Source organism: Papio anubis, chromosome 12, assembly GCF_008728515.1.
Source record: "Papio anubis isolate 15944 chromosome 12, Panubis1.0, whole genome shotgun sequence".
Classification (NCBI taxonomy): domain Eukaryota; kingdom Metazoa; phylum Chordata; class Mammalia; order Primates; family Cercopithecidae; genus Papio; species Papio anubis.
This window is the reverse complement of record NC_044987.1, coordinates 87,173,946-87,184,131: the sequence shown is the minus strand read 5'-3', so window position 1 is coordinate 87,184,131 and position 10,186 is coordinate 87,173,946. Positions and strand designations below refer to the sequence as shown.

General features: G+C 40.4%; 1 pseudogene across 1 annotated transcript; it reads left to right on the top strand.

The window, feature by feature from the left end:
• Nucleotides 1-8,841: 8,841 nt before the first annotated feature.
• LOC101006826 lies at nucleotides 8,842-9,491 on the top strand (annotated as a pseudogene). The gene has a single exon (XR_637355.4). The product of XR_637355.4 is annotated as a 60S ribosomal protein L19 pseudogene (transcript).
• Nucleotides 9,492-10,186: the final 695 nt, after the last annotated feature.

Sequence of the window (10,186 nt, the reverse complement as noted above, 5' to 3'; positions counted from 1 at the left end):
CACAAAAAGAGGAGAAATCGCAGGTAAAAATTGCAGGAATTCCAAGATCAGTCTCTTCTGATTTCTGAAAATAATCAATTTGGAGAGTGGGCCAGGGTTCTATGACCAGCTGTAGTTGCCAGTGCTTCATTTAGTGATTCACAGACGGGGATTCCAAAGCACACACTTAACTCCATGTCACAGGCAGCCAGTCAGTTGAATATGACAAGGTGACCATCAGAGGCAGAATAGTGACCCCCAAAGATGTCCACATCCTGATCTCCAGAACCTGTAAATATGTGACCTTACGTGGCAAAGAGACTTTGTAGATGTAATCAAGCTAGGGGTCTTAAGATGAGGCAGTGATCTTGGATTATCCAAGTAGGCTGGATGTAATCACGAGGGTCCTTATTTGTGAAAGAGGGAGGTAAGAGTCAGAGAAGGAGACATGATGACAGAAGCAGACGTCGGAGTGATGTCACTGCTGGCTCTGAAGGTGGATGGAAGCTATGAGCCAAGGAATGTGGGCAGTCTCTAGAAGCCAGAAAAGGCAAAAAAATAGATAAAATGGATTTTCACCTAGAGCCTCCAGAAAGACCGTGGCTCTGCTGCCATCTTGATTTTAGGCCTGTGAGACCCATTTCAAGATTTCCAGTCTTCAAAACTGTAAGATAAATTTTGTTTTCGTAAGCCACTAAGCTTGCAGTAATTTGTTACAGCAACAATCGGAAACTAACATCATAGCCTGGTTCTTTTCTTTTTTAATTCTTCCTGATCTTTGCCACCAGTTTTTCTGTTTATAAATAGTCATTATCTTCTTTTTTATATTTAAAATATTTTTATTTTTCATTATACAAGTAATATCAAAATACATATGAAAATGAAAACATGTGAAAAGTGAAAACATAACACATACAAATGAAATTTCTTATGATCCCTCCCTCCAACCCATCATTCCACCAAGTAATCATGGTTGTTATTTTGGTGTGTATCTTTCTAGACCATGTTCTATGTTCTCTCATTCCTAGATAAAATGCACACCCATTCAATAATTAGCTCTTTCAGCAAATATTTATTGTGTCACTAATACATGCGAAGCACTATTCTAGATGCTGGAGATGTACCCCCAAAGCCCTGGCTTCATGGAACTTACATGCATAAAAAATACACACTAGATGAGGAAGATCCTGCAATGGAAAACAAGCGGTTTTGAGCAAGGACCGTCAGTTGCATCTGTAATGTCCAATATGGTAGCCACTGGACAGATGTGTTATCAAACAATTGAAATGTGCCTAGACCTCCTTGAGGTGTGTTGTTAGTGTAGATACATACTGAATTTCAAAGACCATATAAAAAAATAGAATGCAAAATATCTCAGTAATTTTTATACTGATTACATATTTCAATGATAATATTGTGGATATATTAATAGGTTGTAGAAAAGATATTATTAAAATGAATTTCACATTTCTTTTTACTTTTACTAATGTAACTATTAGAACACAAACTTACACATGTGCCTCACATTATGATTCTGCTGGGCAGTGCTGTGGTACATGTTCTGTAAAGAGGGCTCTGGCAGCTGGTGAATCGACAGCAGGAAGCAAGAGTAGATGTGTGGGGACATGCGCTGGAGGCTCTTGCAGTTGCCCATAAGGTGCCGGGTGAGGCAAAAGGTTGGAGGAAGCCCCAGAGAAGTCCATTCGATAAACTTTGCCCTCCAGTTCTTTTGCCCTGTCTGAATGCCAGTAATGCATGAAAGACAATAGACTCTTAAGTTTCTTCTCTCTCCTAATCTGATCAGAATTTCAGTGGAGTAAGGAGAGGAAGGAGTCTAGTCTAGAACTTCTTAATATATTTTCTTGATCATTAGTTAGAGCCCAGAAATTAGAGGCATTGAGCAGGTGGGGCCCCTTTCTTCACTTTGATTGGGTCCATCCAAGGTAAATTCCTTAGCAATACTGGGCTCTCCATCAAATTTAGGCTCCTCTTCTCCACCTATAATGCCCTTTGTAAGAGTTCCAGCATTCATGACCCTGATCCATGAAAATCTGGGGCTTCTGACTGCAACAGATTTTTAGCCACCTTCACCCAAACCCAGCCAATCTCCAGGCTCTTTCAGGGGCCATGTGCAAAGCCTATATTCACAAATTCTTCACCACCTATGTTGATGATTCCATGCTCTAAGAACCAGTTTTCCCTGCTTCTTAAAACAATATGAAATTACTATACTGTGAAATTCACAACAAACATTTGCAAAGATCAAATTTTTATAATAACTCTCTGAAGCAGGCAGAGAAAGAGGAAAGAAAGAAGGCATTGAATAAGTGACTTTTTCTTAAGCCTTCGGTATTTCCCAGTACATTTCAGATCTGATTTGGCAGCAGATTATTCAATTAATCATTTTACAATTCACCTGTTGATTTTTCTGTGCTACAATCACCAACTTCCTTGCACTGAAACACCTGGGCAGGTATGTGAATCTCTAGCACAAACATACACAGTCTCCTGGTGTTGGATATGCAAATCCATCCCAGCCCTCTGGTCTCCCTCTTAGTTTCTATTCTTTAAGAAACTAAAGAGACTGTAAACTATAACCCTCCAATGAAGAAACTGCATATGAGGTTAACTATATGGGCTTCATTTAAGAAAGGAATAGCCCTTTGAGCCCCAGATGGGAGACATGAAACTGCTGTTCCCTTTGTAGTCTCAGTACCCTCTGGCCTTTCATGGTGTGGGCACTTTGCCTTGCTGAGTTTTATTCTAACCAAGATACATATTTTTCTTTCACAGTTGTCTTTATTACATGCTACTGCACCTTACCAAATACATTATACATTTATAAAGACGTATACATACATACGCCGGGTTGTCCACAGCAAACTATGTGCATTGTTTTATGTCAATTACTTAAGGATTCTTTTGAGAACACGTTTGACCACATGCAATTTTGCCTTAGGTGTTAACTTTGGAAACTAGCTTGACATAAAATGCAATGCCACGAACTTTTCTCCAGTATTCCCCAGGCTTAACACAGGCCCAGGTATACAGCAAGAAACTGCATGATGAGTGCCATGCCTGTTGGACCACAAAATCTTCAGAGCTCCCCTAATACCAGTGCCCTCTGGCCTGATGGGTCAATCAGACCTTTGCTTGGTTCCTGTTCAGGTGGGCCTGAGAAACCTACTACTTCCCTTTTAGCGTCTCTGAATTCTGTGGTAAATAGAAGAAATTATCTAAAACAGGGTCAAAGAGAGCCAAAGCAATGAATGTTCTTTTGATACACTTGGAAAATGAATTGATCCCCTATCTCCAGAGGAAAAACACATGATGTTTTCCATCTGGCAAGGCTGTGGAAGAATAATGTTGTGGAAACAAGAGCCTATTCACTGAAGCCATTGTGGCACAGTCCTGCAGCTGGGAGTGGTGAGTTTACATCACCCCAACCACTTACAAAAACTGAAATGAGGAGTTCTGTTTACTGGCAAGTGTTTTCAGACTCCCTCCTCCTCATCCCTTTGAGTAACTTTTGTCTAATAAATGACTAAATGTCATTATGTTATCTCAAAGTTAGAAGGGCGGTCAGAGGTCCTGTGACCCTCAGATCATACAGTGTTTGATAAAGAGCTAACGCTCTTCCCCAGGTCCTAATTGTGATGCTTTGGGCTACATGTAACATTATGCCCTGACCTAGACCTAAATATTGGAGGAAATGGCCTCCTATAGCCAGGAGCAGGAGATGAGTCTTAGGCATGGTACAACAGCAGTTCCGCAATGTCATCAAAGACCCTTCTTCCTCCCAGTTCTCTGCTCTGCAACAGTTTCTTTCTAGGGCTGATTCCCCGTTTAGTCACAAGATACTTGTGTAGTTTCAGATGCCACAGCCAGGATCCAGAGGCAGGAGAGGAATGATTTCTTCTCATGCTTCTTAAAAAGAAAAATATTTTCCCAAGCCCCTTACCAACCCCCAGCAGAGCTTCCTGCTTATCTCTTTGGCAAGAACTAAGTTATGTGTCCACTACAAAATCAGTCGCTGCTTGGGGTAGTGGGATACTCCATGACTGGTTTGACTAGTCTGAATCCAGTTGAACTGGGAGTGGGGGCAACTGCCATTGAGGCATATGACTTGTGGAGGAGGGAATGGATCTCTGGGTCGGGGAAGAGGGAGGAGATGTTCCATCAGTAAGGAAAAAAGAGAAGAAATGAATTTTTGAGTAGAGAACAGTATCTTCTATATTTAGCCACTGTAGAACACAGATGATGGGATAGCCAACTATCTAAGATTTTCATTACAAACATAAATAGAGGTTTATGTCACTTGATGTTGAAATTATCAAGATTCTTTATTTGACTTATTATCCCACTTCTCTCACTCTTGAATCTCAAATTATAGGATTTCACAATCACTTTATTATTTAAAATCACTGAGCACTTAATACATGCCAGGCCCTGTGCAAACTTCCTCTCATGAAATTCTCCTTTAATTTCTCACAACAGCCATATAAAATACATGCTGTTATCCTCATTTTACAGTCAGGCAAACTAAGGATGTGAAAGGTAAGTAACTGGCCCAAATTTGTAAAATTAGTAAAGTGGAGGAGCCAGACCTGGAATCAGGTTACTAAAATTCCAAGTGAATAATCATTCCTTCAGTAGATGAGTCTCCGTGCTAGGTTCTGGGGGTAGTGGTAATCCAAACAGACACAGTTCTTGCCTTTGTGGAAGCTACAATCTAGTGGAATAGAAAAATAGGAAACAAATACATTACACAAAAGCTACAAAATACTGGTAGGTATTACAAAAGAAAAAGAGTGAAGGATTGAACAAGGGCCCTTCTTTATACTGTGGTGATCAGAAAAATCCTTTCTGCAAGGTGACTTTATGCTGGATTCTAAGCAGTAAGAGCCGTATGAAAAGAGAGATGGAAACATTCCAGGGAAAGGACCTGAGCTGGAAAACACACTGACCAGAACCATTGTGACTGAGTGAAAGGGAGAGCAGTGTAGGGGAAAGGAGAGGGAGGCACAGGGCAGTTCATTTGGGCCTCCTATGTCCCTTAAGAATATCAGATTTTATTCTAGATGCATTCTGAAACTACTGAAGAGTTTTAACCAGAAAACTAAAGTGATTAGATTTGCATCTTAAAACTTGATCACTCAAACTATTGTTTTGAGAAGAGATGAGTTGGAGAAAAAGATGTGAAGAGATTAGTTGGGAGGATATTGCAGATACCAGGAAAGCAGTGATGGTAAGTGACCGTGGAGATTGAGAGAAAAAGGTGGATTCAAGAGATGTGCTACAGGGAGAAGTGGCAGGAATTAGATGGGCTCACATACGACGATAAGGGGAAGAGAGGAGCTAAAGATTATTCTTAGCTTTGGATCCTACAACTCGGTGCTAAAAAGGCAGGTCACTGAACTCAAATGAAAGATCACGGTTTAGTTTGAGACATGTTAAGTTTGATAGATAAGGTGTCAAGTAGGTTATTGCATATATTTTCTGGAGCTGAGAATTTTGCTAGAGATGTGTTTGAGCATAGTTGGCACATAGATGGTATTTAAAGCCTTGAGATGAAAGACCATATTGATGGTATTTAAAGCCATTTAAGGCATATTGATGGTAATTAAAGCCTAGGAAAATACTTCTAAGACAAAGGAAAACAGAGAGCCCAGAACCATCATTTAGAATACTAGTATCAAAGGAGGTTGGAGTTGGCAGAGAGCTGGGAGGAAAACTAGAAGAGTGAGACATTAGCCAAGTCAAATACAGGAGTGTTTCAGGAAGAGTGGCCAGTTACATTGCTTGCCACTGAGGGTCAAGTATAAAGCCTGAGTTTATGTACAGAAAGGACCCATCCATTGGTCAGCACTCTGAATTTAAAAGGACCCACACCAAGACACATCCTTATGAAATTCCATTACATTGCAGACTGAAAATAAGATTCTAAAATATTCAGAAGTGGTAAGAGTGAGACAATGGGAAAAAGCCACATACAAAGAGTTGGGTTTAGGATTGCGTAAGACTTCTCTAGAGGAGTAAAAGCTAAAATACAAATATACGATGTCTTCAAAATTCCAAGAGAACATTATTTACAGCATAGAATTATAGTCAAGTAAAATTGGAAGAAAAATCCATTTAGACACGCAAGATTTCAAAAAGTTGACCTCCCATGTGTACTTTTTCAGGAAGCTACTGAAAGATGCTGTCCTGCAGAATGAGGGTATAATCAAAGAATCCAAAATATGGGATAAGAAAAAAAGAAGTGAAGGAAATTCAGAGTAGTGATAAGAGAAGTTCCAGGATGACATCTCTGTAGCAGCCTTAGAGGATATTCATTCCCAACTGCAGCAGCAGAATTGAGGGCTCCAGGAGAAATGTCTTGGGGGGAAAATATGGTTGATAAACTACTTGATATGACTTACATATTGAATGGAGTTTCAGGAAGAAAAAAAATTTGAGGCTGAATGAATAACAGGCACACAGAGAATAACACAAATGGAAAAAAAATGTTCATTCCAGTGTTAAAGACTAACTTTAAGAAAGGATGAAGCCTACTATAATATAAATATAAAATGAACATGTACCAAAGATTTTATTAACTCATCACTTTAGAAAGGAACTAATAAAATTCTACAACCAGTGCAAAGGGTGAATTCAAAGAGCAGAAGCACAGATAGGGAACAAGGACTTCTGGAATCAATTTACAAGTAGAAGCAAAATGGCCTATTCAGAAAACAATAATCAATTGAGTCCTATTAGTTTTATATTGCTGTGTAACAAATTTCCACAAATTTCACAGCTTAAAACAACACACATTTGTTATCTCACAGTTCTGTAGGTCAGTAGTCTAGATGGGCTCAGTTGAGTCCTCTGTTTAGCATCTCTTGAGGTCAAGATCAGCCTGGTCGGGCTCTATCTGGAGGCTCTGGGAAAGAATCAGCTTCTAGGTGCATTCAGGTTGCTGGTTGAATTCAGTTTCATGTGGGTATAGGACTAAGGACACTGCTTTCCTTGTTTGTTGCTCACTGAGATTGCTGTCAACTCCTAGAAAGCCCTCTCTGGTCCTTACACACACGCCCCCTCATCTTCAAAGCCAGCTTCTGGTGCTTCGAATCTCTCTGATTTCCTCTTCTGCCACCAGCTGGAGAAAACCCTTTACTTCAAAGGGCTCATGTGATTAGGGCTTATGCGCTTAGATTAGGCCCACTGGGATAATCTCCCTTTTGCCCTATAATATAACATAATCATAGGAATGATATCTTCACAAGTTCTGCCCACACTCAAGGGGAAGAGATTATCCTAAGATGTGGGTCACTGGGAGGTCATTTTAGAATTCTGCCTACCCCAGCATTCCACCATACACAATCAATTCGCATTTCAATCGATAACAATAACTTGCATTCATACTGGTTTTCTATAACTTACAGAATTGTTAAATAGGCCAAAGAGAAAAGAAAAAGGCAAAGACAGCCTGGATGGGTGAGCCATTAATTCTTGTTTTCCCATTTGAAAGTTTTTCATAATTTTTTGACTCTTGTTATGCAAGAAAAGAAACATAATTCATAACACAGCACATGGCTCACTTTGATCAATATTTAGGTAACCACTGAATATCCATGTAACCAAAACTTGTGGTATAGCTAATATGTAGAGAATGAGGATGAGGGACCCAAGGTGGTGGGGGCAGACTGGTAGGGCAAAAGTGAAAATCTTCCCCTTTCATAATAGCAAGTCAACAGGTAATGCCTAAACTGGAAAAAAAAAAAAAAAAAATAAGAAATAAAGTGAAAAATGTATTATTTGGAAATATGATGGTGAATACAAAAGAAATAGCTTTAAGACTTGCCTCTGAAAAGTGGGAATGGGGCAATGAGTGGTAGGGCATAGGACTGCTATGTTTCATGTCTAGCTAATGCATAAGTAAAGCATATGAAGAAGCAGAGAGAGTGAGAATGATGTTTTACCTCCTTATACTTTACCTTTGTTTCTGACACTTCTATTCAGAGCTGAAGGGACTTTTATAATCATGGCTGGGAAATCCCAAGCCATGGGTAGAATTATCAGTTGATCAGTGACACAGCTGCTGCAGTTGTCCTTATTTCAGACAAGATGCAATAACATATCTCCTCTGCATTTTCAGTGATCCTCTTAAGGATGTGACTCGGGGAAAAGAAGAGAAATGACAATGAAGGAGGTAGAAACACTTATCCACAACTATATGTTGGGCTTTTTATGATGATATCTCATTTAATGCTGTTAGCAATCCTGTGAGGTAGAAAATATTGTCATCATTTTACAGAGGAAGAATCTGAGGTTCAGAAAAGTGAATAATTAATAATATGAACAACAATATTAGTTAACATTTATTAAGTACTTACTAAGTGCCAGGTCCTGTGCTAAGGACCTTGGATTACAAGGATTATTTCAAATCATCCCCATAGGAACCTCTGAGATGGGCACTAGTTCCCATTGGACAGAGGGGAAAATTGGAGCTCAGAAAGCTTGCATTGGGTCACATAGCTGAGAGTGTAAGAGTCAGATGGTCCTCACCTTTCACTTTTCATATGAGACACAGAACAAGGTCTCTTTCTGCTATGCAAATGAGCCTCCATTAAGAGTGCGGAAAACAACCTGTCTAAGCCTACTGTATATAGCCTCCCCATTCCATTTCTAGCTATGTGTCTTGGCCTCAATGACTGCTTGTTAGTTGGTTTTGCAGAATAACCAAGGAGCTGCAAAGACTAGGTATAATCCCTATGAAGACATTTATTGTTTTCCTCCTCCTGGAATTCCTACCCCTTTCTCTTAGTAATAACACCCTGATTTCCAGTTGGAGACTCACTCTTCTTCCATTAAGAAGGATGTTGCAGTCTTTCCTTTCGTTGCTGCGGCCGCAGCCATGAGTATGCTCAGGCTTCAGAAGAGGCTCGCCTCTAGTGTCCTCCGCTGTGGCAAGAAGAAGGTCTGGTTAGACCCCAATGAGACCAATGAAATCGCCAATGCCAACTCCCGTCAGCAGATCCGAAAGCTGATCAAAGATGGGCTGATCATCCGCAAGCCTGTGACGGTCCATTCCCGGGCGCGATGCCGGAAAAATACCTTGGCCCGCCGGAAGGGCAGGCACATGGGCATAGGTAAGCGGAAGGGTAAAGCCAATGCCCGAATGCCAGAGAAGGTCACGTGGATGAGGAGAATGAGGATTCTGCGCCGGCTGCTTAGAAGATACCGTGAGTCTAAGAAGATTGATCGCCACATGTATCACAGCCTGTACCTGAAGGTGAAGGGGAATGTGTTCAAAAACAAGCGTATTCTCATGGAACACATCCACAAGCTGAAGGCAGACAAGGCCCGCAAGAAGCTCCTGGCTGACCAGGCTGAGGCCCGCAGGTCTAAGACCAAGGAAGCACGCAAGCCCCGTGAAGGGCGCCTCCAGGCCAAGAAGGAGGAGATCATCAAGACTTTGTCCAAGGAGGAAGAGACCAAGAAATAAAAGCTCCCCTCTTTGTCTGTACCTACTGGCCTCCGTGACTACATAGATCAGCCATTAAAATAAAACAAGCCTTTATCTGCAAAAAAAAAAAAAAAAAAAAAAAAAAAAAGAAGGATGTTGCATAACCTAGACTTTTCCAGTCAAAATTTTCTAACCTTCTGGCTACACGGATTGATTCAGAAATGGTCACCATGACCAAGGACTTTACTGGAAACATTGAGAATAAGATGCTGTCTTTCTGCTGGTCTTAAAAAGATCACTGGATGTGGGTGGAACCAATCCTGGGAATATGGGGGCCAGAATATGAAGAAAATTGCCTGAGAATAAAAGCCTATCTGGGGAAAAACAGAGGTAAGAAGACTAAGTTCTTAAGGTGTAGTTGAAGCATCTGGTTTCAGCTTTGTCTAATGATTCCACTAATAAACTTCCTTCTGTCATTTGGGGTGGTTATTTTTTCCCCAGCCATAATCTGGGAAGCTCCTTGAGTTTGGGATTACCAAGGAATGTGAGGGAAAGGGAGAAGGAAATGAAATAGATCAAGGCAAGTAAACTGGGGATTAGTAGGAAGAGAAAGGAAACCCTAAGGTGTGCTTTGTTTTCTACAAAGCTGAAAATTTTAATTTTCTTTAAAATGTTATCAGCTGCCTAGAAGAAGCTGAGAATGTGGTGGCTCCCCAGAATCATCACTATATTTTTTCCTTTTTTTCAGCCATATTT